The sequence below is a fragment of the Thalassophryne amazonica genome, chromosome 6 (assembly GCF_902500255.1).
Source record: "Thalassophryne amazonica chromosome 6, fThaAma1.1, whole genome shotgun sequence".
NCBI classification, from domain to species: Eukaryota; Metazoa; Chordata; class Actinopteri; order Batrachoidiformes; family Batrachoididae; genus Thalassophryne; species Thalassophryne amazonica.
The window spans coordinates 63630404-63650997 of NC_047108.1; the positions used below are offsets into that span (position 1 = coordinate 63630404).

Consider the following 20594-nt stretch of genomic DNA (forward strand, 5'->3'; position numbering starts at 1 on the left):
TCTGAGCTCTGAGCTTTTCTGTCCTGTTTGTACTCTGGCCACGTGTGCACATTTAGGGCATGTGATCCTCACCCAGTGAAACCATTGCCCCTTCCCTACATTTCTAAAGAGCAAGCAGGACTCACTACTCAACTACATAGCTGTTCCGACTATTTCCGAGCATGTGCTGATCAGGTCTGCTGACCTGAATGAATTCTGATCAGGGGGTAGGATGAATGTATTTATCCAGAAAGGGTTTTGAAATAAAATTATTGTTGAGACCTTCTCACCAGATAATGTGGACATCTTAATTTCTTGTAAAAAAAAAGAAAAAAAAAAGTTATAAATTCATAAGTTTTGTGCCTTTTCTCTCTTTTGTACTTTTCAGGGTTTTGACAAAGGCTGTTTTTTTTATTAACTGATACTGTTCATGTTGCAATTCAATCCAACAGTTAAGTATTTTAAAATATTCTGAAAAGCGTTGGACACCTTATTCTCATTCAGGACCACAGACAAAGTTCCTTATTTTCTTTAAGTTATTGTTAATGGGCATGTTTATTATTGGGACAATATCTCAGATTAACAAACGTACTTATATTATTTTATAGTTTGTAATTCTAAGATGGATGTAGGCTAATGACTATCTATATTCAAATACTGAACATTACTGTAGAAACATAACTTGCTATTATCCTTTTAATTGCTAAGTCAACCTTTTTATAATAATTTTATGATAATCTATTAATGCAATTAAATATTAAGGCACGTTAAGTACAGCTTGGATAGTTGTACTGCTGTGAACATAATAGACCTTCCGTTAGGGACAAATATATATTATTTACTGGATTGTCACAACATGTGTAACATTGCTAATAAATACTCAGACTGCTATATTTCAATAACTGTTCGAAAATTTTCTCATGAATTTCTCATGAAAGTTCTTAAATTTATTGTTCTAAAATGCTGGAAAATGCATTTCAGAGCATTGAAAACCCTTCAGCTTCCCGTCCTGAGGGTTTACTTTTCCTCTGATTTTTCTGTTACTTAACCCCTTAACGCCCGAATTTATATAGCTGTATATAAAAAAATGTTTTGTGTGTGTTTTGCCTTTAAGTAGATGGTAAATAATGTTGAGATTATTAATTTCACTTTTGCACAAAAACTAGATAGTAATATTGGGTGTTCTGGTAATGACTTTATGTTATAATAATAATGGTGGTATGTTGCAAATTTGCGACAACGGGCATACAGGTCAATTTGGTAAGTTGCATATTTGAGTCAGAGATTGTAGCATATATGCGACGATGGGCGTTAAGGGGTTAATTACATCCCTGATATATAAATACAGAACCACTGATGGAGTGTGCATTTGGTAGCATCCCCCGGAAGATGGAGGTTACTGCGAATATTTCATATTCATGAAAGTTACGCAAGAAATAACAATGTTGTTTCTTAAACGATTGTTGTCAAACACGCCAACATGGGACAAGTCGGGATAGCAATAGGACAAGTGGGTCTCTCATTCCACTTGTCCTATACAACAGTCCCTGAAAATAATTAATGTATATGCCTGGGAACAGACAAAATCATTTAGAGCACATTGAAAATGAAATTATTTTATGTGATGTAGGAGTTGCACGATATATTTTTTCAGCATTGTCATCGCGATAAATACATGTGCAGTTGTCATAATGCAATTGCTAATGTACAGCATAATTGTGTTGCCCACTTCATTATACCCTCCATATTATACCCCCCAAAATTCCAAAAATTTGGGTGAAATGCAGGAATCACCCTGTCTATCTGTCTGTCTGTGAATGTTATAAGGCCAGGTCAGTTCTGGGAGCATTATGTGTTGGTGCCACATCGACCACACCACAGTACTGCCCTGGGTCCTGGCTGGTGACTACCGAGGCAGGCTGATCCACCTCTCAAAAGTAATCCCTCTTTTTAATGCAGACAGGTGAAATGTGCAACATCTTTAAGGGAAGATGATTAGACTCATGAATACATCACATGATATTCATCCATCCATTTGTTTTCTAAATCCACTTATTCCTATTAAGGTACAGGGCACCAGTCTATCACAGAGCTGAGAAATGTAAACAGATGAACAAATTCACACTCACACGTACAGTCACTTTGGAGTCACCAGTTGCAACTATGCCTTAATTGATGGTGGTTACGACGGCTTCCACCAAAGCAAAATTCATTCATGTTAATGACCTTGTAAACACAGCTAATCCTAAACTGGTCAGTGGATTTTAATGAAACCACACACTACATGAAGATGTATGTGAAGGAAAATCATTCTAGTCCAGTATATTCAAGGGGAGATAATTGGAATTTTATTGGGGGGGGGTTTTATTCATCATGTTTGTCAGGTCACTGCGACCTGATCCCAGTTGCAGTTGAAGATGTATGTACGGTTGAAGATGTATGTACATATGTCTGTTTGTCGGTTACAACCCCAATTCCAATGAAGTTGGGACGTTGTGTAAAATGTAAGTTAAAAACAATACAATGATTTGAAAATCCTTTTTAACCTATATTCAATTTAATTCACCACAAAGACAAGATATTTAATGTTCAAACTGATAAACTTTATTGTTTTTGTGCAAATAATTGCTCATTTTGAAATGGATGCCTGCAACACATTTCAAAAAAGCTGGGACAGTGGTATGTTTACCACTGTGTTACATCACCTTTCCTTCAGACAACACTCAATAAGCATTTGGGAACTGAGGACACTAATTGTTGAAGCTTTGTAGGTAGAATTCTTTCCCATTCTTGCTTGATGTACGACTTCAGTTGTTCAACAGTCTGGGGTCTCCGTTGTCGTATTTTGTGCTTCATAATGCGCCACGCATTTTAAATGCATGATAGGTCTGGACTGCAGGCAGGCCAGTCTAGTACCCGCACTCTTTTACTACAAAGCCACGCTGTTGTAACACGTGCAGAATGTGGCTTGGCATTGTCTTGCTGAAATAAGCAGGGACGTCCCTGAAAAGATGTTGCTTGGATTGCAGCATGTGTTGCTCCAAAACCTGGATGTACCTTTCAGCATTGATGGTGCCATCACAGATGTGTAAGTTGCTCATGCCATGGGCACTAACACATCCCCATACAATCACAGATGCTGGCTCTTGAACTTTGCACTAGTAACAATCTGGATGGTCTTTTTCCTCTTTTGTCCGGAGGACATGATGTCCATGATTTCCAAAAACAGATTGAAATGTGGACTCATCAGACCACAGCACACTTTTCCACTTTGCGTCTGTCCATTTCAAATGAGCTCAGACACAGAGAAGGCGGCAGCGTTTCTGGATGTTGTTGATGTATGGCTTTCGCTTTGCATGGTAGAGTTTTAACTTGCACTTGTAGATGTAGCGACGAACTGTGTTAACTGACAGTGGTTTTCTGAAGTGTTTCTGAACCAACGCAGTAAGAACCTTTACTCAATGATGTCGATTTTTAATGCAGTGCCGCCTGAGGGATCGAAGGTTACAGGCATTCAGTGTTGGTTTTTGGCCTTGCCGCTTACATGTCAAAGTTTTCCAGATTCTCTGAATCTTCTGATTATATTATGTACTGTAGATGATGGAATCCCTAAATTCCTTGCAATTGAACGTTGAGAAACATTGTTCTTAAACTGTTGGACTATTTTTTCACGCAGTTGTTCACAAAGTGGTGATCCTAGCCTCATCTTTGCTTGTGAATGGCTGAGCCTTTTGGGGATGCTCCTTTTATACCCAATCCTGACACTCACCTGTTTCCAGTTAACCTGTTCACCTGTGGAATGTTCCAAACAGGCGCTTTGAGCATTCATCAACCAGTCTTTTATTGCCCCTGTCCCAGCTTTTTTGAAATATGTTGCAGGCAACCATTTCAAAATGAGCAAATATTTATTTGCACAAAAACAAAAAAGTCTATCAGTTTGAACATTAAAGATCTTGTCTTTGTGGTGTATTCAGTTGAATATAGGTTGAAGAGGATTTGCAAATCATTGTATTCTGTTTTTATTTACATTTCGTAACGTCCCAACTTCATTGGAATTGGGGTTGTACTGTATAAACAGTCATGTTGGGATCTTTAATACTGATGTTGGCATACATACAGATACATATGTCAATTACATGTTCAATATTAATTGTTAATTCAGGTATTTCTCCAAAAAATTTACTAACACTGATATATAACACTTACAAGCAATTTGTATGACTGACCAGGGCCTGGTTTTATAAAGCAGTTATCAGGTTATAGTATTAGAGCAGGCAGGACACAATTGCAAGATGCAGACAAACAGCTCTGTAGAATAGTGGTGTTTACTTCATACAAAGCAGTGGTCGGTACACAGAAAGACAGTCCAAAAAGAGTAACAGTAACACAATCATCAGGCAAGGGCGTGGTCCAGGTACACAGGCAGGTAGTCAAAAAACACGATGAGGCAGTCAAGGCAAGGCTAAAAGCACGAGAAACAGCTAGAAAGAGTCACAAGGCACATCGATCAGGCGAGGAATACAGGCACAGAGTGAGGCTTATAAAGCACCCAGGTGATGAGCAGCAAATCAAGAACAGGTGTGAGGAAACTTCCAGAACGAGGGTGTGGCCAGAACAGAGGGAAATGCCCACCATGTAGAACAAAGAGAAAGAGAGGGACAAGAAAGAGCAGGAAAAAAAAAACCCAAGCAGGAAAGCAGCGCAAGAGACAGACAGATACAATAGCAAACCAAACACAACCCACACAAAGTCCAATTCTGACAGCTGTCTAATCTTTAGTCTACTAAGTTTACAAGTTTACTTAGTCCACTAAGGTTAGTCGCTGAACGTTATCTGTCTAATCTCCATTTAACATCAATGGCTAAACTTGCAGATTAGCCGTCTTATGTTACTCAATGATTTTCACGGTCATAGCGGCCTCGCAAGTGCCGTGTCCAAGAAACGCCTCCAATGTGTGACAGTTTTGTTTACTTCCGGGTTAGTCTGTCTGCTACAAACATGGCCGTCCACCGCAGCAGAGAAGAAGCACTTCTGGCCTCGGTGTCCATAAACATCTCCAATGAATTATTCCAGTCCCAGAACACCCGCTCCCACCGTAAGTCTCTCCTTCTTCGTCCTCCATCAAGTGGTGGTACATGATAGCTGACTTTTCTTGAGGTAAGACACTGAGGTTTTGTTGACTAAAACAAGATTAGCTTCCTCTGTACCAGACTAGAAAAAGTTGTCACATGCAAGACTTTAGCCGACTAAGCGCTTTGTGCAACAACTAATGACAAAAAATTAGTTAGCTAAGTGCGTTTAGTTGACTAAACAAGATTAGACTGCTTCATAAAACTGGGCCAGGGCTCTCATTTTGCTTGCTCACAGATCTGTTGTATCTTCCAAAGTATACGTCATGGATTTTTTTACTAGTCTGGTGCAACTTACAAACTGAAAAAAAAAATCATGATTTACAACCATGAGTTTTCATTACAGTTGAAATGAGAAACACATTAAATTGCCTTTTTGTTTGAAATAAGTGAGATAGGTGTAAACTTCGTAACGGGTTCAATTACTTTCAGCATGTGTATAAAACCGAACTGGGTGTTGTGAAAGTGTAGTGACACGGACCCACACAGGGGGCGCAATGAACGGTCAATAGATGAGCCAAAAATTACAATTTAATGTTGTGAAGGAGCACAACGAACATACAGACATCTCAGAATATGATTACAGTCAATCCACAAAGGTGACGTGTGGGCAGGCTCGAGGATAGAAGACGTCTGTCCTGAGAAGAGCCGGAACCACACGATTTCCGCCGCCACCGAACCTGGTGAATACTGGAGCCGCCAAGTCCCGAATTCCCAGGTGATCACCGTCCCCGACTGTCGGATCTGGTACTGCTGGCGAGAACAAAGACAGTCAAGTGTGGGTGTGTGTACACCCCGTAACAACAACGGTGGGAATGCCACCTCCACCTCTCACTCAATATGTAGCAGAGTGCCGCAGTGATTCCTCAGGGGAAAAGAGTGCAGTCCAGCACTCAATCAGCTCCCGCAGACAGAGGATAACAGGTACTCCTGCAAAGACTCACAATATACAGATTGATGTGTAAAACACAAACGGCTGAGTATATTACCTCCAATGAAGTACGATATCTCGGCAACGAGGTGGAGATGACGTCTGGTCTTTATGGAGTGAGATGATATTGAGTAGATGGGTGACAGCTGTCAAGAGATAATGAGTGACAGCTATCACCCCCGGCTGTGTCCGTGGCGGCAGCGCCCTCTTGTGCCTGAAGCCCGCACTTCAGGCAGGGCGCCCACTGGTGGTGGGCCAGCAGTACCTCCTCTTCTGGCGGCCCACACACAACAGGACCCCCCCCTCAACGGGCGCCTCCTGGCGCCCGACCAGGCTTGTTCGGGTGACAGTGGTAGAAGTCGGCCAGGAGGGCCGGATCCAGGATGAAGCTCCTCTTCACCCAGGAGCGTTCTTCGGGTCCATACCCCTCCCAGTCCACCAAGTACTGGAACCCCCGGCCCATCCGACGGACGTCCAGGAGCCGGCGCCCCGTCCAAGCCGGCTCCCCGTCGATGATCCGAGCAGGAGGCGGCGCCGGTCCGGGAGCACAGAGGGGTGAGGTGTGGTGAGGTTTGATTCGTGACACGTGAAAAACCGGATGGATCCACAGTGAAGCCGAGAGTTGGAGCTTCACTGCGGCAGGACTGAGGACTTTGAGGATCTTGAATGGTCCGATATATCTGTCCTGAAGTTTCGGGGAGTCCACCTGGAGGGGATGTCCTTCGTGGAAAGCCACACCTCCTGCCCGGGCTGGTAAGCAGGGGCCGGGATTGCCGGCGGTCTGCATGGGTCTTCGCCCTCGTCCGGGCCTTCAACAAGGCAGAACGGGCGGAGCGCCACACCCCACGGCACTTCCGCAGGTGGGCCTGGACCGAGGGCACACCGACCTCTCCCTCCACCACGGGAAACAGCGGGGGCTGATACCCCAAACACACCTCAAATGGGGAGAGGCCGGTGGCAGAGGACACCTGGCTGTTATGCGCATACTCGATCCAGGCCAGATGTTTACTCCAGGCCGTCGGGTGTGCGGACGTCACACAGCGTAGAGCTTGCTCCAATTCCTGATTGGCCCGTTCTGCCTGTCCATTGGTCTGCGGATGATACCCGGACGAGAGGCTCACAGTAGCCCCCAGTTCCCGGCAGAAGCTCCTCCAGACGTGTGAGGAGAACTGGGGACCACGATCTGAGACGATGTCGGTGGGTATCCCATGCAGACGGACGACGTGGAGGACCAGGAGGTCTGCTGTCTCCTGGGCTGTTGGGAGCTTCGGGAGGGCCACGAAGTGGGCCGCCTTGGAGAATCGGTCCACTATCGTGAAGATGGTGGTGTTGCCCTGGGACGGCGGGAGGCCCGTGACGAAATCCAGGCCAATGTGGGACCAGGGGCGATGAGGCACAGGTAACGGCTGGAGAAGTCCTTGGGACCTTTTATGGTCTGCCTTGCCCCTGGCACAGGTGGTGCAGGCCTGGATGTACTCCCGGACGTCGGCCTCCATCGACGCCCACCAGAAGCGCTGGCGGACAACTGCCACGGTCCTTCGCACCCCTGGATGACAGGAGAGCTTGGAACCGTGACAGAAGTCCAAGACTGCAGCTCTGGCCTCTGGTGGGACGTACAACCGGTTCTTCGGACCTGTTCCTGGGTCCGGGCTCCGTGCCAGGGCCTCCCGGACGATCTTCTCCACGTCCCAGGTGAGGGTGGCCACGATAGTGGACTCAGGCAGGATGGGCTCCGGTGGATCCGACAGTGCAGTTTTGACCTCCCCTTCATGTACCCGGGTCAAGGCATCCGACCTCTGGTTCTTGGTCCCTGGGCGATAGGTGATCCGGAAGTCAAAACGCCTGAAGAACAGTGACCAGCGGGCTTGCCTGGGGTTCAGTCGCTTGGCGGTCCTGATATACTCCAGGTTCCGATGGTCAGTGAAAACCGTGAACGGCACAGACGCTCCCTCCAACAGGTGTCTCCACTCCTCAAGAGCCTCTTTCACCGCAAGGAGTTCTCGATTGCCAACGTCATAGTTCCGTTCAGCCGGGGTCAACCTGCGTGAAAAGTAGGCACACGGGTGAAGAACCTTATCAGTCTCTCCGCTCTGGGATAGCACGGCTCCTATCCCTGAGTCAGAGGCGTCCACTTCAACCACGAACTGGCGGCTAGGGTCGGGCTGCACCAAAACTGGCGCAGTAGAGAACCGTCGTTTCAACTCCTTGAACGCGGCTTCGCACCGATCCGACCAGGTGAAGGGGACTTTTGGAGAGGTCAGGGCTGTCAAGGGGCTAACTACCTGACTGTAGCCCTTAATGAACCTTCTATAGAAATTAGCGAAGCCGAGGAACTGTTGCAGCTTCCTAGGCTTGTTGGTTGGGGCCAATCTCTCACCGCCGCAACCTTGGCCGGATCAGGGGCGACGGAGTTAGAGAAGATGATAAACCCCAGGAAGGACAAAGACGTGCGGTGAAACTCGCACTTCTCGCCCTTCACAAACAGTCGGTTCTCTAACAACCGCTGCAGGACCTGACGTACATGCTGGACATGGGTGTCAGGATCCGGAGAAAAGATGAGAATATCATCCAGATATACGAAGACGAATCGTGCAGGAAGTCCCGCAAGACGTCGTTAACCAAGGCTTGGAACGTCGCGGGGGCGTTGGTGAGGCCGAACGGCATGACCAGGTACTCAAAGTGACCTAAAGGGGTGTTAAATGCCGTCTTCCATTCGTCTCCCTTCCGGATCCGAACCAGGTGATACGCATTTCTGAGATCCAGCTTAGTAAAGATTTTGGCTCCATGCAGGGGGGTGAACACGGAATCCAACAATGGCAACCGGTATCGGTTGCGAACCGTAATCTCATTCAGCCCCCTGTAATCAATGCATGGACGGAGTCCGCCATCTTTCTTGCCCACAAAAAAGAAACCTGCCCCCATCGGGGAGGTGGAGTTCCGGATCAGCCCGGCAGCTAATGAGGTCCCGGATGTAGGTCTCCATTGATTCGCGCTCAGGTCGTGAGAGGTTGTACAGCCTGCTGGACGGGAACTCAGCGCCTGGAACCAATCAATGGCACAATCGTACGGACGGTGCGGGGGAAGGTGAGTGCCAGATCCTTGCTGAAGACGTCAGCAAGATTGTGGTACTCAACCGGCACTGCCGTCAGATTGGCGAGGGACTTTGACCTCCTCCTTAGCCTGTAAACCGGGGAGGAACCGAGGATCCTAAACACACCCGATGGCAGGTTTCGCTCCACTGAACCACCACCCCAGACGGCCAATCATCCGGGGATTGTGCTTCAACATCCAAGGGAAGCCCAAAATCACGCTGGACGTAGAAGGAGTTACAAAAAACTCAATCTCCTCCCATGGTTTCCAGACACCACCAGAGTTACTGGTTGTGTCTTGTGTGTGATTAAAGGGAGGAGGGTGCCATCTAGTGCCCGCACCTGCAATGGCGAAGGAAGCACCACCAGAGGGAGCCCTACCTCCCTTGCCCATCTGCTGTCTAGCAAATTCCCTTCTGACCCGTTGTCCACCAGTGCTGGGGCTTGAAGGGTTAAATCCCCGCTCAGGATTGTAACTGGGAGTCGTGTGGCAATCTGTGTGTGTCCCACGTGAATGTTTTGACCCCCCCTTAGCCCAATCTCTGAGGGCGGTTGTTGTTGTGGCCGTTTGGGGCAGTTTTTCTGTGTGTGCTCCTTTGAGCTGCAGAGAAAACACTCCCCGCGGACCAGCCTCCTCATTTTGGACCTGTGCGTTTCCCTAACAACGCCAGCAGGGGGAGCTGTTGCCCCACGGAGCGCTGCGGCTGTGGAGCGTGGGGAGGGCGGCCCCTTTTCGAACCCGGAAGGGAGAGGGACGGCCCGTATCCGGCCACGTCCTTCGCCTCGCTCCGACGGCGTTCCTCCAACCGATTGTCTAACCGTATAACGAGATCGATAAGCCCATCTAAATCCCGCGGTTCTCCTTAGCTACCAGATGCTCCTTCAGGACCAATGACAGTCCGTTTATGAAGGCGGCGCGGAGCGCAACGTTATTCCAGCCGGACCTCGCAGCCGCGATGCGGAAGTCGACTGCATATTCGGCTGCACACCGGCGCCCCTGTCGCATTGACAGCAGCATTGTTGAAGCGGTCTCTCCTCTGTTAGGTGATCAAACACTGTTCTGAACTCCCCCACAAACCCAGTGTATGCTGATAACAACTGTGGTTCTGTTCCCAGAGCGCCGTAGCCCAGGCGCGTGCCTTACCCCGAAGCAGAGCAATCACATAAGCTATTTTACTAGCATCTGACGCGTACATGATGGGACGTTGTGCGAAGACGAGCGAACACTGCATGAGAAAGTCCGCGCACGTCTCCACACAACCTCCGTACGGCTCAGGAGGGCTTATGTATGCTTCAGGGGATGGTTGGGAGGGGTTGTTGAACCACCACTAGAATGTTCATATCCTGCACAGGGTCGGCAGGAGGAGGAGCTGCAGCAGTGCCCTGAGCGCTCCGCCGCCACCTGCTCGGAGAGAGAGCCTCCACCCTGCGGGTTCAGGAGGATGTTTTGCTCGGTCATTGATCCAACCGAGCCGTAAAGGCGGTGAGAATGTGCTGCAGCTCACCAATCACGCCTCCTGCAGACGCCTGCGCTCCCTGGTCTCCCATTGGTCATTCAACAGCCGGTGGACACCCTCGGAGTCCATGACGCTGGCCGAGATATCCTGTTGTGAAAGTGTAGTGACACAGACCCACAACAGGGGGCGCAAATGAACGGTCAATAGATGAGCCAAAATTAAACAATTTAATGTTGTGAAGGAGCACAACGAACATACAGACAATCTCAGAATATGATTACAGTCAATCCACAAAGGTGACGTGTGGGCAGGCTCGAGGATAGAAGACGTCTGTCCTGAGAAGAGCCGGAACCACACGATTTCCGCCCGCCACCGAACCTGGTGAATACTGGAGCCGCCAAGTCCCAAATTCCCAGGTGATCACCGTCCCCGACTGTCGGATCTGGTACTGCTGGCGGAAGACAAAGACAGTCAAGTGTGGGTGTGTGTACACCCCGTAACAACAACGGTGGGAATGCCACCTCCACCTCTCACTCAATATGTAGCAGAGTACCGCAGTGATTCCTCAGGGAAAAGATTGCAGTCCAGCACTCAATCAGCTCCCGCAGACAGAGGATAAACAGGTACTCCTGCAAAGACTCACAATATACAGATTGATGTGTAAAACACAAACGGCTGAGTATATTACCTCCAATGAAGTACGATATCTCGGCAACGAGGTGGAGATGACGTCTGGTCTTTATGGAGTGAGATGATGTTGAGTAGATGGGTGACAGCTGTCAAGAGATAATGAGTGGACAGCTGTCACCCCCGGCTGTGCTCCCGTGGCGGCAGCGCCCTCTCGTGCCTGAAGCCCGCACTTCAGGCAGGGCTCCCACTGGTGGTGGGCCAGCAGTACCTCCTCTTCTGGCGGCCCACACACAACACTGGGTTACACTTAAAATGTTTGTTATATGAGCAGTCATGATGGTGTCACTATTTTGAGCTTTTCCTCATCTCTTTGGTGATTGTCTGGCTCCAGAAATAAAATACAGTTACCATTCATGCTTATTTCAAGCAAATAAATATGAATAAATGTCTTTACCAAACAGCAAAGGGCACAAACAACTGTGTAAATGAACTTCTGTTACTGCGTGGTGCTGCAGCGCACAGCAGAGAAACAACATAAACGATAACAGATAAATGCCACAGTGAACTGATTTAAACTGGTCTTACTCTGTATTTCTGTAAGGGAGGTGATGGTCTAGTAGGGATGTGAATCGTACAACATCTCACGATTCAGTTCGATTCCGATTAGCTCTGAGAAATAGTTATATTACTTAAAAAATATTTATGTTTAAGAAAATGCAGCTTTACATGGTTAATCAAGTGATTCTAAAGATGTAATTTACTTATCTGCTTTGCTCATTCAGAGCTGGCTGGCAGTTTAGCAAAGCGCTGGTCAGTAGTCGGCAGAGACCGCTGCTTCGCTTCTTTTAGCTCCAGGTGATGGCGTAGCATGTGGGCTTGCGGATTTAAAGTGTTTCCGAAGTCCTTGACTTTCATTTTGCAGATTTTGCACACTGCATAAGTCATGTCATGCGCCTTCTTACGCAGCAAATAATAAAATCCAGAATGCGCCCAAAATGTTTAAAAAATGCTTTTTAAAAATCGATTCTTGGACATTTTGGATTGATTCAGAATCTTAATAAATAAGAATCACAATTCGGACGTGAATTGATTTTTTCCAGCACCCCTGTGGTCTAGTGGTTAAAAGGTGTTAGGCTTGAGACCAGAAGCTCCTCGGTTCAAATCCCCGCCTGACTGGAACATCAGTAAGGGCCCTTGGGCAAGGTCCTTAATCTCCTATTGCTTTCGGTGTGTACTGTGCGCCTTGTATGGCAGCACCCTGACATCGGGGTGAATGTGAGGCATAATTGTAAAGCACTTTGAGCATCTGATGCAGATGGAAAAGTGCTATATAAATGCAGTCCATTTACCATTTAATTTTGTTGTACCACTTTCAGTCACTTTGGGAAATGTTCCACATTGAAAAGTTATCCACAGGAAGTCTGCTGAGCTCAAAAAGTCAGTGTGATAATGCATCATTAATTATAAAATGATGGAGCGGAAAATTCCCAAACAGCGGACTTCCCAGCTGTATAAGACTCAGATAAAATCCAGCCTGTTGTCATCTGATCACGAAACAGAGACTCAAATATAATCCAGTCTGTCTGGATACTAATAAAATCCACTCTTTCGTGCGATCTGGCAAATGAGACTAATAAAATCCACTCTTTCGTGCGATCTGGAAAATGAGACTAATAAAATCCAGTCTGTCATCCAATCATGAAAAAGGGGAATAGCTAGGAATATTCGCGAGAAGGATGTGGCACATGTCCAGAGTTGCCAGCACTGGCTGCTGTACCACCCCACACATCCGACTGCCATGTGGTGCGTTGCTGGGCATCGCCCCTCGAAGAGCTTGCTCCTGCGTGGTGGCAGGAGAAGCTGCCCACGAGGCAGGCCGGAAGGTGGGCAACTGCTCCCCTGGCTGTGGTGCAAGCATACGAGGACTATTAGATAAGAAACCAACACTTTTATTTTTTTTTTAACTATATGGATTTGAATGACGCGCGATTACACCAATCATGCTTGAACCCTCGTGCGCATGCGTGAGTTTTTTCACGCGTCGGTGACGTCATTTCCCTGTGGGCAGGCCTTGAGTGAGATGTGGTTCAGCCCTCTCGGCTGAATTCCTTTGTTTCACACGCTGCTCGAGACGGCGCGCGTTGCTTTATCAAAATTTTTTCTGGACCTGTGAGGAATATCCGAGTGGACACTATTCGAGAAATTTAGATGGTTTTCTGTGAAAAGTTTAACGGCTGATGCCAGATTATGGGGTGTTTCTGTCGCTGTAAGGACTTCCCACGCAGCGGGACGTCGTGCAGCGCTTCCAGGCGCCGTCGTCGGCCTGTTTCGACCTGAAAACATCCTAATTTAAGGCTTAATTCACCCAGGACGTCGTGAGAGAACAGAGAAGATTCAGAACAGGCCGGCATGTGGACTTTATGCGGACATTCCACTGTTTAAGGACATTTTTTAATGAAAGATGTGTGCACAAATTCGCCGAGTCGTTTCCGTGATGACTCGGCGAATCTGTGCGCTGCGACAGGAAAAACACCTCCGTGTTGAAAACCATTTGTAAAATTCAGGCGGCTTTTGATGGCTTTCAACAAGTGGGCATGTTCCAACTTGTCCGTTAAGGTTTCCAACGGAGGTGTTTTTCCTGTCGCGACCCCCCGCGGTCGGGTCCGGCCCGACATGCGACTCTGCCCGCACGTTCTTTCATTACAAAATGTCCGTTAACAATGGAATGTCCGAATAAACTCCTCATGCCGACTTCTTCTGAAAGTTCTCTGTTCTCTGACGACTTACTGGGTCAACAGAGCCTGAAATGTGGAAGTTTTCAACTTGAAACGGCGAGACGCTGCCGCCTCGAAACGCAGATCGCCGTCAGGCGCCGTGGGCCGTCCTTAAAGCGACACTACCAGACCAAAATCTCTCATCAGCCGTTAAAATTTTTACCGAAAACCAGCTGAATTTATTGAATGGTGTCCACTCAGTTGTGCCTTACAGGTTTTAAAAAAAAATTTATCAAACAAAGCAGCAGTCTCTGAGCCATTCCTAAACAATGAAAAATCGACGAGAGGGTGGGCGACTCCTCACTCAAAGACTGCCCACAGGCGAATGACGTAACCGACAGGCGTGAAAAAACTCTTGCATGCCCACGAGGGTTCAAGCATGTCTGATGTAATCACACGTGATTCAAATCCATATGGTTTTTGAAAAAAATAATAAGGTCGGATACTTTTTTAACAGACCTCGTATGATCATCTGTTCAGTGGCTGAAATAACCAGTTTACTCACATTTTGTGTTTTGTTTAGTGACATTATTTAGATTGTGTGGTCCTTAACACCATGTGTAAAATATAAATAAATAATGTGGGGATTAAATTAATTGTGCTTCTTGTTGCATGAAGTGGCAAATGCGAGTTGTACTCTGGTATGATGTAAGTACGTTTTTTTTTTTCTCTTAAAGAGGCATTTTTAGACCGGTGCGACTTACACTCTGGTGCAACTTATACTCCGAAAATACGGTAGTTATTCATGGGTTTCTTGTATGTGAAATCATATATTGTGCCATAAACCAGTGAAATAATCAGGCTTTTCATAATGTAACTCTTGGAATTTTAAAAAAGACTCAGTTATATGTGGGTTATGACAAAGATCTGATATAATTTTGAGTTTGTTTAACTTTTAAGTAACATTTCAGATTATGGGGATACACACTTTTGAAAATATGATTTGTCATTATATCCCCACAAACGTGTCACCCTGTCCTTCTGTCAAATCATTTTGTCTGTGAGTCTTGTAAGCACAATTTCTCCTCGAGGTGTGCGGAAGCATTTCTTTCCGGAGTGTCCCGTGCAAGCGATAGCTGTGTGGCAGCATTTCTTTCTCTGGGGCAATCAAGAGCTGTGCAGCACATTTCTCCCTCCTGGGCGATTGAGTGCTGAACATCGGCGTTTCTTCCCATCTGCTATCAACAATGTTCACTCAGTCTGTAGTTAATGTTTCACTCCCACTAATTTATTGTTGTTCCAAAAGAAATCTTTTTGGTCATCAGCAGCAGTTCCATCTGCATTTAACTGTTCTACATTGAACATAAAGTTTACACAGGAGTTTTTGGTTGTCATTATGGCGCAGCAGCTTTTGCCTTTGTGATCTTAGGTAATGTTGCACAAAGATCCACACTGTGGTTACAATGGAGGTGGAGACGGAAATGTTAGCCTGGCTAACCTTGAAAATTCAGGCAAAAACAAGTCAGCACTTTAATGTTTTCCTTAATCCCCCTGTCGTCACCCTGCGTTTCCCAGAATGTACCGCGGCACCAGCAGATGTCTGGTGTCTCACAGCACATGTAAACAATGGCTAGCGAGGATGTGGATGGCGTTAATCCGGCAAGATCACAGGCAATTGGATGGATGGGTGGATGGATGAGATTTATTGTCATTGTCATTACAAGTGCAACAACAACAAGATTACGTCCACACTCAAATTGCCACAGACAAGATACAGCAATTAATCCACGATTATTACTTGTTTACTGTAATAATGGCACACATCATAATTAAGACAACACATACATTTCACATTGTTTATGTGCACTAAACTTGAAACAGTCCGTTTTCCAAATTAAGGCGATGTGAGTGTGTGGTAGCTGCAGCAAAAAGTAGTTGCGCCGCCGCCAGCTTGGGGGAAACGGGGACCTACCGCAGCTAAACTGCGCAGCCCCTGGAAGGGGAAAGGAGTGGCATGAGCGGGGGCTCTGAATTATGATGATGGCACGTTCTCCCAAGTAGAGAGGGTTATCTGGAAGAGGTGTAGCACCTGTGATCGATTTCTGTCATGCCCCGATGTTGTCTTGTTGTCCATACTTGACGAGGTTTGTTTACACTGTGCCCTGAACCGGAACTCTGTTGAAACTGACCTCTCGCGTGAGTCATGGACTGCAAGATGGCGTGAGATTCACAACTGTGAAACAGCGAATGTCAGTATATAAGTACCTATATGTGGTAAGGAGAAATGTTTTTTTGTTTTTAATTTAATCAACAGTTTCTGTGAAGGCTCTCAGTTGTCCAGGTGGTTTCCATAGTAGAGAAGCTTGAATCTTCGACTGGACTGGGTTACTTGACGTGAGGACGTTTTGCTTCTAATCGCAGAAGCTTCCTCAGCTAAAATTCTTGCTCTGGTAGTCTGACTTCTGTCTTGACTCTTGTAGAGAAGAATCATTCTTTTCTACAACTTCTGTCTCTCTGACTTGTCTTGACTTTTGTAGAGAAGATTCATTCTTCTCTACAAGAGTCAAGACAGAAGTCAGACTACCAGAGCAAGAATTTTAGCTGAGGAAGCTTCTGCGATTAGAAGTGAAATGTCCTCGTGTCAAGTAACCCAGTCCAGTCGAAGATTCAAGCTTCTCTACTACTTAATCAACAGTTAGAACATGGAATCTTTTCAAGGCAGAGTGACAGTTTATGTCAATGTTTGGTAAAAATTTACAGCGGTGGCATGTTAGCCAGCTTTGTTTGAGTGTCAGACTGTTGTATAAACATGCCTGGAGTCAGAATATGGTGTGATGGTGCTGGCAGGTTAGATGTGTTTTAAATATGACTAGAAATTTTGCCAGCATAACTACTGTTACGGAATTTGTAAAGAAGCTTCAACATGAGCTACCTGTTATACAGGTTTTTACTGGCCTTTATATGCATATTTTAGGTTATTGTTGTTATTTATTTGTGGATATTAGACATTGAAGTTCCTTATTTTACAAGTCTGTGTTGTATGTTCAGATTTTCTATTTTTATTTTTAACAACCTGTGCTCTGTAAGAGCCATCATTGTCCACTAAGAAAGTCTGAATCATATCCATAATAGAACAGGGTTGATTGACTGTTGGCTTTGATCAAGCTTTTCCTTTTACCAAGTTTACAACAGCAACAGCCCCCAAATTTATCCAGTATTTACTGTGTTGGGAGGGCTAATCCTAGCTTCCTATCTGACAGTATCTCCACAGTGAGATTGTTTGGGGATAGTTGCGTACTTTCCTTTGCTAGGCTCAGCTGTCTTGTTCTGAGGAAAGAGATGAACGAGAAATGTACGGTAGTTTATTGGTGATGTTGCCTGCTAGGACTAAAAATAAGCCTCTTGACACTTGACTGTGTTTCCACTTCACTCTCTCACAACTCACTACTGTAACAGCACCCTAAAATAGGCTGCAGCGAATGGGGAATCGGCTGGTGCCAGAGCCAAAATTATTCTTCCTGCATTTTTGACTTCTCCAAAGAAGTGGTGTGGGGTCTTAGAGGAGGCTGTCATAAAGCTGATTTACCACTAATACTAGTAATGTGGTGTCTCCACTGTGGATGCCTGATAACAAGTATTCAACATGCAGAGATGTGATTGAAAGAATCCATACAGTTTACATACCAACTTAGTGAACAACATTGTGTTTCATTCTGTTAAAACATTTTTATTTGCTTTTTCAGGACTAACATGTCAGCTTATTTACTTTTTTCCTCATGCTGGAAGCATTGGCACTTTGTTGACACTCGACTATTTCTTATTACCCTGCACACTGCTTGAGTGAGCAGGGTATTGTTATTGTGTGTGTGTGTGTGTGGTGTGTGTTGTGTGGTGTAGTGTGTGAGCAGGGTATTGTTATGTGTGTGTGGTGTGTGTGTGTGTGTGTGTGTGTGTGTGTTGTGTGTGTGTGTGTGTGTGTGTGTGTGTGTGTGTGTGTGTGTGTGTGTGTGTGTGTGTGTGTGTGAGCAAAATAACTAGAAAACTGCTGGATGGATTTTTGCCAAACTTGGTGGGAACATTACTTGGGTTAGTGCTTCCAAATAAAGAATTTTTGGAACAGTTCGGTCAAACATCAACCAAACATAGCCCAAGAAGACAATTTTACCATAATGTGGAGTGCCGCAGGGTTTCTGTTCTATTTTCTTTGTACATTCTGCCATTGGGGTCAGTTATAACCCAGCATAACCTGTCCTTTCATTGCTATACGGATGATCTGCAAATCTATCTGCTTATGAGGACTAATGGGAGTGATGCTTTGTCATCATAATTTAACTGTATTTGCGATGTAAAGCAGTGGCTATCCCAAAACGTCCTTTACCTGAATGACGGTAAACGGAGATCATGGTTGTTTGAGCGCTCTGGCATACCAAATGTGTTAACACCAAATTTTGTGCTCTGGCTAATTATGTAAAACCAGCTGTCAAGAATTTGGGAGTGATATTTGACAGCTGTTTGAGGTTCGATCAACAGATAAACTCTGTTGTCAAAGCAAGTTTTTTCTAGCTTTGTCTTTTGGCTAAAATAAAGCACTTTCTCAGTAGACATGATCTTGAGACAGCCATTCATGCTTTCATCAGCTCCAGGCTTGATTATTGTAATGCACTTTATTCTGGCATTAATCAGTTGTCTCTTGCACGTCTCCAATTGGTGCAGAATGCTGCTGCTCGTCTTTTAACAAACACTTTTAGATGTGAGCATATTACGCCCGTCCTGTACTCAATCCACTGGCTTCCTGTTCATTTTAGAATTGATTTTAAAATTTTAATGTTTGTTTTTAAAGCTGTTTATGGCCTTGCACCTCCCTACTTGTCTGAAATTTTAACTTTGCGCACTTACGGGCGTCTGGCCAGCTTTACTTAGATGTTCCGAGGTCAAGATATAAACGCTGGAGTGATCATGGTTTCACGGTAGCTGGCCCCAGACTGGAACAAGCTACCTCTTGAGTTACTTACTATTCCTGACCTAGTACTTTTAAATCTAAGTTAAAGACTTATTTATTTAAAAAGGCTTTTAACACCTAGTGGGGAGGTGACATGTTCTGTTTTTTACGTGCTGTTTTAAAATTTTATTGTATTTGTGTTTTATTTTTGTGAATTTGTGTTTTTAATGTTAAGCGCTCTGGACACCAGTCGGTGCTGTAAAGTGCTCTATAAATAAATGTTGATTGATTGATTGATTGATTGATAATGCCTCTGCTACCAATGTACTAATGTTTGATCAAAAGCTCAGATTGATCAGTTAAATATTTTTGATCCCGCCTTACAAGACTTTTTGGTCCCTTGGATCTCACTGTTTATTGCTGACAATAAGTATTTATATTTCATAATATACAGATAAGTACAAAATTATTAGCCCCCTATGAAATTTAACATTTTCTTAAAAAAATTCCCAAGTGCTTTTTAATAGAACAAGGAATTCTCAGCACAACATTTTCTAAACATCCTAGGTTTTTTTTGGATGTTTAGTACATTATCTTCTTTGAACATAGAAACAAAATTATTTCATATAAACAAAAACTACTAGAATCAAAAGTGTTCACTCTCTGAACAACTGACCTTTTTGTTGAACCATAGCGCAAACTGCTGTCCCGCAGTGATGTGCTTTAATGTTGCTCAAAACCTGCAAAATCAAGTTAAAACTGGGGGTTATCTTCCAATGTACACAGAGTATAAAAAATTAACAATGGGTTTCAGGTGTCACTTGAGAGAGCCACACAGTACAGAACAAGCCTGGCAGAGGTAGGAAGTGAAAGATTTCATAGACTTTGGAAAGAAAACTACTGAGAGATATGGCTAAAAGATCCTAGAACAACTGCCAAGACACTTGTAATTGTAGTCTCAAAGAAAATCACTAGAGCCCTGGACAGGATTGGACAGTGAGGTTGCAGACCAAGAAAAATTCCACTTCTGCAGAACTGACACTTTCTGACCAGACTGAAGTATGGTGGGGACAACCTTTAGAAAGATTACGCATGCTGTAAGTGTGTCCTTTGGTCAGATGGGATGAAACTTCAGCTCTTTGGCCATAGAGATGTTGCTTTTGTTTAGAGAAAGAAGGGAGAGGTGTATAGCCCAAAGACCACTGTCCCCGCAGTGAAACATGGCGGTGGGACTTTTATAATGTGGGGATGCTTCAGTGCATCTAGAACTGAGAATCTCCTCAAGGTAGAAGGAATCATGAAGAAAGAAGGAAATGTGAAGATTTTGAAAGAAAACCTCAAGCAGTCAGCAACAAAACTGGGTCTGGATCATCGCTTTGTCTTCCAACAACAGTGACCCAAAACATGTCGCTCCTGGTGAAGAAGTACCTTCAGAAGACCAAAGTGAATGTTATTGACTAACTTACACACAGCTCTTGACTTGAACCTCATTGAACCTCAAATCTGTGGGGTTAACTGAAGTCCAAGGTCCATGCCAGAAGACCATCAAATCTGAAGGAGCTTTAGAGATTCTCCAAAGAAGAATGGGCTGGAATTCTTCAGGAGACATGTCTGAGACTGCAGGCTGTTATCCAGCAAAAATGATATACAATTGATTAGTAGCATCAAGAAGGGCTAATAATTTTGACCCTGGTAATTTTTGGTTTTTGTGAAATAAATTTGTTTT

The 20594-nt window shown here is 45.1% G+C and overlaps 1 protein-coding gene across 3 annotated transcripts in view; it reads left to right on the plus strand.

Annotated features, from left to right (window-relative positions):
- The window catches only part of atf7a (activating transcription factor 7a), a 71559-nt gene that overhangs the window by 15727 nt on the left and 35238 nt on the right, over positions 1–20594 (plus strand). The window lies entirely within an intron of this gene.